Source organism: Camelus bactrianus, chromosome 24 (assembly GCF_048773025.1).
Source record: "Camelus bactrianus isolate YW-2024 breed Bactrian camel chromosome 24, ASM4877302v1, whole genome shotgun sequence".
NCBI classification, from domain to species: domain Eukaryota; kingdom Metazoa; phylum Chordata; class Mammalia; order Artiodactyla; family Camelidae; genus Camelus; species Camelus bactrianus.
Genome location: NC_133562.1, coordinates 5,254,486 through 5,269,605, shown reverse-complemented (window position 1 = coordinate 5,269,605; position 15,120 = coordinate 5,254,486). Strand labels below are relative to the sequence as shown.

At 44.8% G+C, this 15,120-nt stretch overlaps 1 protein-coding gene across 2 annotated transcripts in view; it reads right to left on the bottom strand.

Annotated features, from left to right (window-relative positions):
* The window catches only part of DLGAP1 (DLG associated protein 1), a 383,227-nt gene that overhangs the window by 255,644 nt on the left and 112,463 nt on the right, over positions 1 to 15,120 (bottom strand). The gene's annotated exons all lie outside the window — the stretch shown is intronic.

Genomic DNA, 15,120 nt, shown 5'->3' with positions numbered 1-15,120 from the left:
GGATAGTTCTCTGTGGGGGGCCGTCCTGTGCTTTGTAGGATAGTTAGTGGCATCTCTGGCGTCTGCTTATTAGCTGTGAATAGTAGCCCCCCTCCTCCCCAGCTCTGATAACACGAATTGTAGACGGTGCCAAATACCCCTTCAGGGCACAGTCTCCCTGGTGGAGAACCAATGGTCTAAGTGAATGGCTTTTCATTAGACACAGAGGTGTGCGTGAGTGTGCGCGTGTGCACATACGTGTGTTTCCTGGTTCTCTTGAGAGGGCTTGGAAGCAATGACACGTTGTGGCCATGAGTACCTCTAGCACCCAGGTCTTGGGTTCTAACTGCCTTAATTAAAAGGAATCAACACTCCTTCGGGAAAATAGCTTCTCTCATATCCAGGGCTGGGAAAATACAAGATCTTGTTACGTCACAAAGTAAGGAAAAGCTCAAAAAACATGGGGAAATATGGAAATGACACAGGAGTCGGCTTGAAGGTCCTCCCCCTTCTAACTCTGGGGCAAGAGATTCAGCTGCAGAATCTGAGCTGCAAAATAAATAATCATCGAGTAAACTAAGAACACAGTGCACACTAAATACGTAAGAGAGAGAGCTCTTTTTCACAGTAGAGTCAGCTAAAGAATTTAGACTCCATCATTAGGAGATCACATAGGCTGGTTAGTAATTGATTCAGGCAAGAATAATTAATGGATGCTAAAACTGTGGGGCAAGAATGGAAGAGTAACAGTGTATTTACATCTTAAAATGTTTAGAAAATCAATGGCTTGATAGAAGGGCATGCTGTTCTTGTATAAATGCCTTTATTGAAAGATTGAAAGGAATCTAAATTATGGTACATTTCATATCCAAATGAATGCATATAATTATATTTATTGGCATGAATGCCTAGAAAAATAAACATTTGTTGAGCGAATAATGGATCCCCAATAAATATGATACATGGCTGTGGCATCAGTATGAGGATCATAAATGTGTCATTGTGACATATGAGGGAAGTAGCCAGTTTCAATTTTCTTAGCCTAAATAAATTTTTATCCACCATCAGAGAAGTTTTAAATGTTAGGACTTCAGCCATGCATATGATTTAGTTTTGCTGCTGGAAAAAAAAATTCCTTCTAGTGGGATAAAGGAGGCAAATTTGAATTATTCTTCTATATTCTTTTACTACGAAGCCCACTGGAGTAAATTGATGGGGATACCAGCCAGCGAACTTGTTAAGGAACGCAAATTGTGAAATGTACATTGTACATTCGATGGTTAAGGATGAATATATTACAAAATGTAATGTTAGAATCATTTAGGGTTTTCGTACTCGTACACCAATAGGAGTTTCCTCACCGTCATGGTATTTTCACAAAGCTGAGGTGATCTGACTTGCAAACCAGTTACATAAGGACTAGGACCTTGGAGACAGACCTGCTTAGGGATTTCCCCTCCCGCATGGGTTCCCCACCATGGGCAGTTTCTCTGCATCCTAATCTACCAGCTCACGGTTCTCTGGGTGAAGTTTGTGGATCTCCCTTCCCTCCCTCCTACCCCAGCCTCACCCACATCACTGTTTTCCCTGCTTCTTCATGGCACCTGTCTCATCTTTTTTTTTTTTTTTTTTTTTTTTTTGACCCTGGAGGGATTTGAATGTATTGTCTTCTATCTGAACTGTATCCAGCACAGCATCTGGTTCCCAAGAGGTCTGCTGAACTTATCTGACCATAAGGACACAATGCGGTTTTCCATCGTTATTATTATGATAGCATTAAGCTTGACACCCGGTTTTTGGAATGAGGCCTTTGGACAGCCCTTCGGCAGTGAAGCTGCGGGACGAGCATTTCTCCCTGGAGGGGCGTTTGGACCAGAGGCGTGTTTCTCACATCAGTCGTGTACTGAAGGTCCCGCCCGTTGTGCTCCTTGAAAGTGTTCTCAAAGAGGTTGGAATTAAGTGCTCTAATTGATTGTTTTCATCAAAATGAATAGACAGGTGAAGGGGTATTTAATAGCGATGATGCTAGTGGGCTTGTTTACTGACCTTACTATGCGCCGGGCCTGGTTCCAAGTCCTCACGGGACCTCGACAAGAAACCATGGGAGTAGGTACAGTGACCGCCCCCCACCCCGCGCCCGCTTGCAGATGAAGAAATGGAGCTCCAGAGAGGTTAAATACTTTGTTCAGGGTATGAAAGTTGGTAAGTCATGGAACTAGGGCCAAATTCAAGGCTCTGGCGCCAGGGTGTGGGCCCCCCCGCCCCACTCTGCTCTGTGCCTTCCGATTTCCTTGCGTGATTTTGTTTTCCCGCCCTTTTGGGTGGCATCACTGTTAGATGGAAGGAACTCAGGAGTCAAGCCAGGTCCTTACCTAACTGAATTGCACCCTGAGCCAAGACCTTGATGTCTGAGGTTAGCAAGGCGCAGCGTGGTCTCCCTGTGGACTTGCAAGAGAACGTGAAATGAGGAAGTCGGCAAAGCAAGTCCCACAGCGCCGACCATTCTGGCGACAGCTTTGGGTCACTGCCTCTGTGTCGGGAGAGAGGCGCCCTGCAGGGCCGAGGTGCGGGGTTCATCTAAGTCCAAGCTCCATTGGGGGGTTTCTGCTAAGTGCGAACACTGGTGGCGATGTTGGGGAGAGCTCTCATAACTGCTTCGTGAGCGATTGTGACATTCAGGGGCAGCAAAGGACATCACTGCATGTCACTTGGAGGTCACCTCCAGAACTGCCTGGGCTGAGGTGTGTGCTGAGAGGTGACTCCACAGATGTGTCCGTGAGGGCAGAGGAACCCTTCTATCCCCGTGATATGTGCATTTTAGCAGAAGCAGCAGTAATTCAGACTAAACGCATTTCTCTCCACTGAACTTTAAATTCTATGCTGTGGATTTTTGCTGTCAACTTGTTGTAAAACTGCTTTTCTGTGTTGATCAAAGTTTTTTGCAAGAGGAGGCGTCCAGCTGGGGGACAGGGAGCCTCAATGAGTGCCCGGGATGGAAAGTCGCTTTAAAACAAAAGAAACAAACTAAAGAGCCCCAGGAAACAGGGTACAGAACAGTGCAGGGGGGCGGGGCACAAATCGTGCGGCTTTTAATGAATCAGGATACTTTCCACAGGCTGACAAGTAACAAGATTTCTCCTCAGACGTGGGGAGGCACTTTAGGACAATAATCCTGAATGGAACGGGAGTGGGGGCAGTGTTACCTGAATTGAGCCCAGACACTGGGATCTGCAGGAAGTTAGAAGGATAACGGAAGATGAGCAGCATCTTCCACTGACCTGATGAAAACTCGTGTCTTTCAAGGACAAATCCGTGCAGGCAGAACTAGAGCCAGTGACCCACCGAGTCGTGGAGAGGTGGGGAGAGCAGGCTCCCTGACCCTGGTCCTGCTGGCTTTAGGCTCCTAGCCCACATGGCAAGGAACATTTCCATAGAGCAAATCTCACCCAGAGTCCAATTCAGAGCGCTCGGCACAAGTTACAAAGCCTCCTGCCTCTGACTCCAGTTCCCCTCTGCTACATCTCTGCCCCCTCCCCACATCCCAGCTCATCTAACTTGGGTCCTTTGCACTGGGGCTCTCTTAGTGAACTCTCTGCCTGTGCTATTCCTTCTGCCAGCAACACGGCCCCTTCTTTTCCCTTAGCAGCCCCCTTGACTTAGACTGTAATTACCTCTTCCTCCAGGAAGCCCTCCCTTCTCTGCCCCGAAGTCTGGGTTAGTGACCTCTTCCATATCTCCCTCTGCTCAAACATACTGCGCTGCAATGACTTTTTTTTTTTTTATCTCTACACTCACTCCCCTAATAATAACCATACTGATCTGGACTCTAGTACCAATGCTGATAATAATGCTAATAGTTAAACAAGTACAAGCCAGTAGCTAACCGCTAACATACATGCTTTTATTTCCAGCACCAGCCGAGTCTGGCACCTAAGTTCTCTATAAATATTAGTGGGATGAGGGAAGGATCCCAGTTCAGACATGCATTTAGGTCTGGGACTCTGTCCCCAAATCTTAAAAGTCAAAATTGCTTATTGCTTTTCTTAATATAGAAGCATTGTTTATGTACTACATAAAAATTATAAAATGCGGTTAAGCAGAACAAAACGATAAAAAATGTGTAATTCCCCCACACATAGGCAACGCATGGTTAACACACATTATACTTTTCTGCACCTTCATTCAGGTTTTGTAAGTTCCTTTCCCCAACACTGGCTGTCCTGAGCATCTCTGCATGATACCAGAAAGACGGTCTGCAACATCGTATGTAGGTCTGAATAGCTTCGCACTGTATAGTATTATTTTCAAACCTCTTTTGTTATTTAGATTAACACCTACCTTTTTTTTGCGTTAATAAACAACAGGGTGAGGAACATTCTATAGACGAGTGTTTGCACATGTTCTATATTTTTCTTTGAATGAATTCCCTACACATGTAATTATTGCTTCAAAGTGCATACAAACGTTTCCAAAGTTTGTGATCTTGTAAAAGGAACTGGCAGGTCACTCTGCGGGAAGGCTGTGAGTGTCAGGCTGCAAGGAACTGCTGGCTATTACCTTAAACAGAACGAATAGAAAAGCAGATCTTCCCAATTCAATGCACGGGGAAAAGGTGTTTTATTAATTTATTATTTGATTTTTAATGAGGATGGTATTTTATACACTTTGTGGGCCACTGGGACCTCGTCTTTTGCGAACTGTCTGCTGGGGACACGTTCTTGTTGTTGGATGGACTTGCAGAAAGCGCTGTTTTAACGATGACGTAAGAACAAGGACTTACTGAGAAGTTACTGTGCCCGGCACTGGGCCGAGCTCACTGCTGTCAAATACACAGCAAGTCTTTTCGCAGGCGGTTTGTGTTTTAAAATACTCTTCTGATGGAATCATCAATCCTGTTTCTCGAGGCGGTCTTTGCAGTTTTAGAAGTTGGCATCACTTCATCTTTAGCATTTAACTTCTTGAGTTGGGGACTGAGGCCCAGGGCCTGTGTAGGCTGCCCCCCACCCCCACCCCGGGTTTTACAGCTCTGACTCCGTCCTTCATTACAAAGGCCCTGGCCTGACGGAGTGTCCATGTGGTCACTCCCCCAGATGCTCTGGCCTGTGTCTCTGGGTGGTGACCTCAGAATTAGGTAACTAGGGCTCTGGGGATCTCTCTGTGCCCTCTCTTTCCACAGATTCCCAAGGGGCAGAACCAGGGAGAGTGGGTGTGATGGAGTGACAGTGAGACTAAAATGTGGGGGTGGGACAGCCCAGAGAGCTCCTGGGCACCTGTGCAATCACCTGTAGGAACCACACAGCATTCGGATCGAGGAAGAACAGTGACGACCCACTGGCCCCTGAAATTTCCTGAGATGGCTGCTCAAATGTGTCCCTTCTATGGGTTGGAATTTGTCTACCTTGTTGTCATGGTTACAGGAAATACAGCAACAGACATACATTGAAAACAGGCTGTGGCGTGTCCATTTCAGGAAGACAGAGGCCGAGGGCGCAAGCCCACGTACGTAGATTGAAGAATAACCGTGAAGCCTCGTGTGTCCTAGAGGGACACAGATACTCATACGTGTATATCCAGGGATAAATGCCAGCGCCATTTGCTCTGACACTTCCTGGGGGGAGGGGAATGGGAGTTTTCCATTTCGAGAACAATGGAATCATAAAGAAAACAGGCTGTGCCAGAGCCAGTGGTGGCGGTGTGTCTTGAATCCAAGACACAAGCCTAACTCAGCCAAGCAAACGGGCTCGGCTCCTGAGGCTCAAACACGGACGACGCCCTCAGCCTCCGCGCACTAGCGACCAGCATGCCTGCAGAGCCAGGGCACTGACGGCGTTCTCTTACCTCTGTGGTGCCTGTGGTCCCCGGGGTCCCAGCTGGCCCTCCGCCATCGCCATTCTCATGCCCTTTAGTCCTTTCTCACATGAAACAGGGTTGACCTGGGAACCCGTGGGAGGGGACAGGAGTTCCCTGGCTGCTTGTGACTTCCGGGGCTCTTTGTGTTCTGGGCTTTTTTCCCCCTTGAGGGCAGAAATTGATTTTGTGGAGTCCCTGACACATAGTAGATCATTAATGTTTCTTACATTGAACTCACTGGTTTTCAGAATTTTTAAGAAAAATTCTTCGGTTTGTCGAAATCATGAAAAAAGTGAATTTTTTCCTATACCTACTGTACCCTCTGGGGGTCAGATGCAGGGCTAGTGGCTCGGGTAGAACTGGGGGCTGGGGCACCTGGTGGGGAGCAGTCAGCCTAGGATGGGAGCCAGGACACTCACATCTTCAGGCTTTTCCCTGAGGCCCCTCTCGAGGCGGCTACTAGAAAAACAGGGAGCGGTCTCCCTGTCGGCCTTCCTTACCATGTGCTTCCAAAGGAAATTGGTTATTTACCACTTTCTTTCTTGCTCTCCATCCAGTTCCCTATTTCACATCTCTTTTCTGGTAATTTAGTTTTCTGGGATCAATCTTCTATCTTCATTTTACTCTGTCCTACGGTCTTCCGCCCTGGAATCTGCCCACCTCTGTCATTTTCCAAGGATCAAAAAGGTTAAATTGATAAATACCTATTTCAGGAGCAAAGAAGGAAAAAAAGAAAAACAAACTTGACTTGGATGTTTAAAAATCTGGCTTCATAAGTGGCCAGGCTTCATTCTCTTAATTATGAAACACTATTTGGATTTTAGCATCTTCGGAGAACTTACTCATGTCAAAGTTTTGAAGGTGATAAACTACAAAGACAGAGGATTATCTATTGTAAAAGATTTTCTTTTTTCTGGCCTGAGGGAAAGAACATCGTGGCCAGGAGGTGGTCCAGGCTTAACAGGGCTCCCCCCCCCCCCCCCGTGAACGTGCAAATCAGTAGGACTCGTCAGCCTTTGGGAAGAGGAATTAGCCCGGAGACTGCAAACCATCCCTAAGAAGAACTGGCATTAAAACTAAACCCAAATTCCAGTAATGTCACCCATCTCCCAGTTTTCTTCTTTCTAACTGATTCCATCTACTTACTATAATAAAGCAGTTACAGTGGCGTTGTACGCTTGTGTGTCTGCGTTGCTACGCACTCACTGACATGTCGCAGTTCTTGGATTGAGGTCTCTGTTGTGGGCCAGACTGCATCCCTGTCAAAGCACATGCTGAGGCCCGAACCCCGGTACCTCAGGAGGGGACTATTTTTTTTGGAGATGGCGGTCTTTAAAGTGGTGACAGGTAAAATGAGGTCACTAGGGTGGACTCTAATTCAGTCTGATTGATGTCCTTGTAAGAAGAGAACACACACACCCACACACACCCCCGTGTGAAGTCACCTGCAGCCCAAGGAGTGAGGCCTCGGGAGAAACCAAACCTGCCAGTACCGTAACCTTGTGGCTTCCGGAACTGTGAGAAGGGAAGACTGCTGTTAAAGCCGCCCTGTGAGTGCCTTCTTCTGGCGGCCCTGGGGCTGACATAGTCTTTCATGCCTACTTCATCACTTTTATACCGATTATGCACACGCGCTCACACGTGTGTGCAGAGCGACTGGGGAAGACGGAAGAAAGATGTTTTTACCTTTCTTCCTGCTCAGTACGCCCTAAAATGAAAGTACAGAAAAGTGCAAGGGCAGTGATTTAGGCCGCCCTGAAAATCAGCTGGGCCCCCCACCCCCACCCCAACACTGACCCACAGCCACCCCAGCCACCCTTCTGCTGAGGGCGTGAGCAGGGGCCCAGGCCCTGTCAGACTGTCGGATGTGGCACCTCCAGGGGGCACGTGCATCTCTGGCTTAAGGATTGCTTCCTGTAATGAACCCCGTTACGGAGGAAAGTTTATCTTCTCTCAGAATGATGTGGAGGCAGCAAGAAGTTAAGAGTCACCTTTTCCTAGAGAGGGCCCCTGGTCTGCTTCCACACTACGCCTTTAGGCTGGACAGACGGACAGACCTGTTGAAGGAGCGACTCACCGAGCCCTTTGCCGAGGCACAGTGGCATTGGAACCTGTCCACAGTGTTCCCGGAGGAAACTGAAAGTGGCTCTTGTTCTAACAACGGAGTTTGGTGCTTTTGGCAAACAGCGGGGTGGCCTTTTATGATAGGAACTTTGTTTTCTTTTTAAAAACCTTAGAGTTCCTCACCTCGAGGGTGAGAGTCTCAGAGGCAGCATAGCCCTTGAAAGCCAGGCTCTGGGGCCAGAGAGCCCAGGTGTGAATCCTGCATGCCTTTAACTGACCTCTCTGACTTTCAGGTTCCCAAACTCTAACAGGGGAATAACAGGAATATTTACATCATCAGATTGATGTGAAGATAAAGCGAGTTGATACATGTAAAACCTTTAACGGCGCCTGGTGTGCGAGCCCAGCGTCCTGACCTACTAGAGTATCTCCGGGCGCACCTGACCGTGCACTTCAGGAAGAAAACAGGACTTAACAACCGAGCGTGAGCCACTTTAGGAGAAAGAATCAGACTGGAAGTAATAAGCGTATTCCACTCTGGTCTCTTCCTGCCTCATGATTTTGGAATATCCAAGACTATTTTAAACATAGTTTTGTTTGGAGCAGGCTGTAAGGCTTGGAAGTATCACTGAGTGCTGTGTTTGGTTCTAATGTTCAAGCAGAAGTAAAGAATGTCAAGGTGAAGTTTTCAAAAAGAAAACCACCACCAGGAATTCTTAGACACACTTGTTCAGTATCTTTCATATAAAAGAAAGATGATAGCATCTTACTGGATTTTAGAAGTTGATAAGTTCTATAAAGCAATGGTTTCAAGTAATGAGGTTTCCATCAAATAGAATGAAAATACTAACATATGGTCCCAAGAATAGATGCCCAAGATAATTCTAGGTTACATATTTAGCATCTCTGTGGATGAAAATTATTAGATAAGCCAAGACAAGGGAAGATATTCTTGGCAACCTCATCTTGTAGGAAATTGCATCTCAAAACTTTGATCTTAATGCCGAATAATGGGGTTGATTCTGGTAGAAATCTACAGCAGGTACCCTTAACATCAGTGTTTGTCTGATGAGGGATTTTAAAGCTTTGATTACTTTATTCCCATTTTTTTCCCTTAAATATTTTAGTTGCACAAATAACTGTATTTTTTGTGTGTGAATACTTTCTAATTCTTTTTTTTAGTTGAAGTAAAGTCAGTTATAATGTGTCTATCTCTGGTGCACAGCACAATGTCCCAGTCATGCACATACATACATACATGTATTCATTTCCATGTTCTTTTTCATTAAAGGTTATTACTAGATATTGAATATAGTTCCCTGTGCTAATCAGAAGCAGCTTTTAAAAAAATTATTCTTATATATAGTGGCTACCGTTTATATATAGTGGCTCCCAAATGTATCCCTTCCCACCCCCTTTCCCGGCAGCCATGAGCTTGTTGACTGTGTCTGTGAGTCTGTTTCTGTTTTGTAGATGGGCTCATAATGTCCTTTTTGTTTTTTTGGTTTTTTTTAGATTCCACATATGAGTGATAATATCATATGGTATTTTTCTTTCTCTTTCTGGCTGACTTCACTTAGAATGACCATCTCTAGGTCCATCCACGTTGCTGCAAATGGCGTTATGTGATTCTTTTTTATGGCTGAGTCACTGTGGTTTTCTAACTGTAGTATTACAATACGGCAGACAGGGAATTTTGATAGGTCTACATTTTAAAAGAAAAGCATGGATGTATCAAGGTGGATGAGTGGGATGACAGTTACCCATGTTCAAGGAATGGGAAGACCGGAGGGAAATCCAAACCTGGGAGAAAAGGTGAGAAAGAGTTCCTTACACAGCAGCTCATGAAGGTGAATGATTCAAGTAACAAGTTACCTTATCCGCCCTTCGTATTAAAAAAAAAAAATTTCAAGTGTTTTAGAGTCAGCAGACCCTAGACGGCAGCTGAAGAAAGCTCATTTGGTTTCCTCATGTGTGCCCCACCCTATAAGACTCATGTTATTTCTCTACAGCCTATTCAGACATCAACACTCTAGTCAGAACAAAATGAGTGAATTAGAATGTGATTGCCAGTGGTTTTGCCAAAGTGGTTTTAATTTCAGTGCTAAAATTAAAAGCATAAAATATACACATATACAAATATATACATAAAAATCTTTCTGGGGAGGAAATCACTATACTGTGGTGGAAACGGACATCTAGTACACTTAAGCTGGTATTCTATGATTCCTAAATGGATGTTTTTTAAACTTTAGTGTAAAAACGTGTCTTTGATGAGTATGTTTAGAAAACTTGGAGAGTAGTTGTCAAAGTGTCTTGAAATTGGTACACTCATTTTTGTTTTCATGTTGTTTATTGGTTTACTGTTTGGTCTGACTCTAACTGCCTTTAATTTTAAATGTAGCCACTGAAATCTTTTGTAATTCCAAAACCTCTTTGTTTACAAAGAAGAAAAGTTGACTTATTAACTGAATGTTAATTTTCTTGAAGATTTAGGTTATTAGAATTATTGAGAGATTTTGTGGGAAATGCAGGATAGTAGAAAAACGTAGGGAAATTGCTACACTGGAGGGAGACAGTCACCCATGACATGTTACATCCTTGTTAGTGATTCGTTGGCTTTTAAGATGGGTTCCAGTGCCATTTGAAGAGCATTTGAGCAAAGCCAACTAATGTTGAACTCAGACCTTGGGAAGAAAAAGTTTCCCCTTTCAGAGATGCCTTTTCCTGATTATATTTCAGTGCTAGATGGAAGACTATCAGCGGAACTTCCTTGAAAGTCCTTGGCTCTGTAACATGACGTATCAAATACTGGTGCTCTGGCATCATGACCAAGCCTACATACACCCTTGGGGCAGGGTTTCCCATCGGTGGCCAAGGCCCTTCTGAGACAGCGTCACACCACTGACCAGTCCCCCTCATGAGACGCGTTAACCAGCTACTCGAACGGAGATAACCGGGTGGCTTCTGACCATGGCAAAGGGTTGACTTCCTCCCTGTGGCTGACTTCCTCCCTGTGGCTGACCCTGGCCACCCACCTGCAACCTTGACCCCAGTAGCCTTGTTTCAACTGATTGAGCCAGGTGAGAGGTGACACATAAGAGCACCCGGAGGACAGAAACAAAATCACTGTAAATGTTCATGGAGAAGAGGATAAATTGACATGGATCATTTAACTGAACATATACTCATTTATCAATTTCAATGAGATTGTCCTACAGAAAGAAAGGTGGTTATCAGGTGAATAATTACCCTTTTCAGTCTATGAAGGATTTTGGAGGGTGCTGTGCAATTTATCTTTATTGCCACAGAATAGCAGGGAATGGGACAAAATTACAGGAAAGGGAGAGTTTACAATAAGTTGATAAGCACTTGGAATCTCTTTAAACCATTCAGGACAGATTGTGACATGTCACTCTCTTGATGTCTGAGGCCATTTTTCTCCTTAACCACAGAAGGATTCATCTCTGTATTTTACTGTGTTCCTACTGAGGTTAGACTCTGTGTTGAGCCCTTATAAGTCTGAAGGTCTTCTCCAAGTCTATTATAAACCAAATATACAGCATAAAAATAAGCTACTTCTCTAAAAACTTAGTCCTAAGACGGTGCTTTATCTCAGATATTTGAGTAAACAACCCTTTAAACATCATTAGCTCTTGCACTGGCATGTCCCAGGGTTCTGCTCTGTTTTCCAATCAGAAGTATTTTAATGATCTAAACATTGATGCTTAAATGGTGACAGTAAGATAGCTGACATTTCAGTCAGTATAATACACACACCAAGCTTTTATGTCATTGTGGTACCGTGATTTATAATGAGAAATGTGTATTTGGTCTTCATCTCTGGGGCACAGAGCTTCCAAAGCTCTTAGAGTTTCCTAAGTGATAAGAGTGACAAAGGGCTTTTTTACATTACTAAGGTGACTTTGGGATTGCACCTAAGGATGGCGGCTGGCTGACAGGAAAACTCACCATGACGTTACAGGGTTGGAACTTTCAGTCCCACCTCCTGACCTCTGGGGAGGGGAGAAGGCTGGAGGTTGAGTTTAGTCACCAATGGCCAATGTTTTGACCAGTCGTGTCTATGTAACGAAGCCCCCATAAAACCCCAGAAGAACAGGTTTGGAGAGCTTCTGGGTTGTGAACACGTGGAGATCTGGGGAGAGAGGTGCGCATGGGATGGCCCAGAAGCGCTATGCCCTGTCCCCGCACCCTGATGTCACATCATCTGACTAGTGACTGGTCTTCTTTACAGCCTTTGTAATATATCAGCAGTCTAGCGAGTAAACTGGTTTCCTGACTTCTGTGAGCCTCTCTGCCAAACTGACTGAACTCAAGGGAGGGGCGTGGGAGCCTGATTTATAGTTGCTCAGAAGGACAGGTGACTGGGGTCTGAAGTGAGGGAGGGGTGGGAAGCAGTCTTGTCGGACCGAGCGCTTACCCCGTGCGGTCTGACTCCAGCTTCAGCTAGACAGCGTCAGAGCTGAGTTAGACTGTCAGACACTGAGCTGCTGGTGGAGAACTGCTTGGTGTTGCGGGGAAGCACCTGCACCCTGACCCCTTGGGACTGGGAGCAGAACTCTTTTTAGTTATCTCTTTGGAATTCTCGCAAACTAGGCTCCAATAAGAAGGGGTGAAAATGGCTGAGGGGACTCTGGGGCTCAGATGAAGTTAACTTCATCCAAGACTTTTTGCTTAGAACTTTTTATCTCTGCCCCTGTTGGAGAGTACTGAAGAAGGACAACTATTTTAAACATTATTATTATGAGAAGACAATTCATCTTCTGCTCTTAATATTAGGTGAATATTTTTTCTCAATATATGAAGGTTATAGGCAATTGTTTATCATTTGAAAATGCATAGGATTTTCAGAAAGTAATTATCAAAGACTTTGATCTTTTGGTTCTCTATCTTTTCAAACATATTTTAGAATAAAGCTGTCTTCCTAAAAGGATATTATCTTAAAAACATTTCCTCTCTCATCATAAATTAGAACCACGTATATGTGATGCCACTCCGGGGATGGGAACAAAGGCCCTGCAGGGCACAGGCTCTACTCAAAAGCCTGCGATACTGAACTGTCAAAACACAATTTTTGATGTTAAGTGGTGTGAACAGATTTTATTTTATTTGACACGTTGGAAGATAAGAAATAGGATGTGTGGAAGATAAAACAGTGAATGTATTTCAATGAAAGTTAAACAATATTCTTACTAATAAGCAAAATCATAAAACTGTTTTGCACTATAAAGTTCCAGTCACACTTCATGATTTTAACACTAAAAGTGATGTGACTTCTCTCTAGTGCCACAGCGCTGTGTTCAAGTAGCTGGAACGCCTCAGAACTGTGTGTGAGAAACATGTGAAGGAGCTTTTTGAGATGAGATCGTGATAAACACAAGCTTAGGAAATTCTCAAAGGGTCATAAATTGCTAAAAGGATGAGGTACTTCTGCCCGAGATAGAGTTACAAGGGACCACATTTACCTCCAACCTGAAACAATCAAAAACCATGGGCAAAGGAGGAAATAGATCAGTTTTCTAAGCACTGGACATCAGACAATGAAAAACACTGATTCCTGAGAGATGGAAAAGAAAGTAGGAAAACTTGTTAGTTGCCCTCACTTAATCCAAAGAGAATTTCTAGGTTACTGTGCAGAGAGAGGAAGTCCAGGCAGAGCCCAGCTGACTCCGAGTGTAGGGGACAGAAAGTCCAGGGAGACCAAGGCAGATGGAGTTCTCGGGACAGAGCTGCAGAGGGTCTGACCAGCAAATGCATCTGAAGGAATACACGAGGCTGGGGGAAAACACATCCAAAAAGACTTGCAGAGAGCGTGTGGTGCTCACTTGGGGCTGGGAATAGTGCTTGCTCTTGCTGGGCAGACTGGAACGGGTCAGAATTCATGGGACACTGGCTGGAGTCCTCAGGAAGTCTTGCTTCAGTAGTGCAAAGAACTAGACTTGTACTGAGCACTGCTCTGGACCCATTTAACAAGTTGTACAAGCAAGACACGAAACAGTCAAGCTGTTTCCACGTAACTTATCAAAGAACAAAATTCAAGAACACAAAACTATCCAGCACCCAATAAGGTAAAATTCAATGTCTGGTAACCAATCTTGAAGTTAAGTAGAGACTCAGAAGATATAAAAGAGACTCCCAGATGAATTTATAGAGAGAACAAATATGTGTGAGATGAAAAATACACTGGATGGGATTAGTGGAAGATTAGACATGGCAGAAGGAAAGATTAGTGAATTTGAAGGCACAGAAACTATCCAAAATGAAACAAAGAAAAAAGAATCCCTCAAAAGCAAAGATTTGGTGAGCTGGGACTAAGTTGAGCAGAGTAATATTTGTGTAACTGGAGCCCCTGGAGGGATGACTGAAGAAATAATGGCTGAAATTTGATGGAAACTAGCAATCTGCTAATCTAAGGAGTGTAATGAATTCCAAACATGAGAAATGTGAGGACAGCGACACCAAGGCACATCATAATGAAATCGTATAGAGCCAGAGGTAAAAAGAAATCTTAGAAGCAGACAAAAGAAAGAGGACATTATTTACAGAGGAATAAAAACAAAGATGGGGGCAGGTTTCCCACAGAAGCAATGTACCCAGAAAGAGCTCTCTTCAGAGTACAGAAAGGACAAAACAGTCCTTTCAGCCTAGAAATCTATACTCAGAGAAGATAACCTCTCAAAAGTGAAGGTAACATATGAACGTTTCCTTCTGACGGAATTCCTCTGACATTTTGTCTGGACTCATCTCTTCTCTAGAAAGTGAAGTTGCTAGAGTCCTACTATACAGGCAGAAAAATGGCCCCCAGAGGTGTCCTGATGCCCGGGGTCTGTGAGTACGGTGCGGCCCGTTCACGCTGCTACAACACAGAGCACCACAGAGTGGGTGGCTTAAACAGCACAGAGGTATTTCTCACCGTTTTGGAGAACAGAAGTCAGGCCAGCGTGCCAGGGTGGCTGGGTCGTGGTGCGGGCAGGCTGTCCGCTCACCCTCGCACCCTCACGTGATGGAAGGAGGGCTGGAGAGCTCTATGGGGTCCGCTGTACGAGGCACTAATCCCACCCATCAGGGCCCCACTTTCACCATGTAGGCACCCCCCAAAGGCCTCATCTCCCAATACCACCACCTTGGGGGTTAGGATTTCAACATAGGAATTTTGGGAGGACACAAGCATTCAGTCCATAACGTACCTTGCAGGAGTGATTAAGC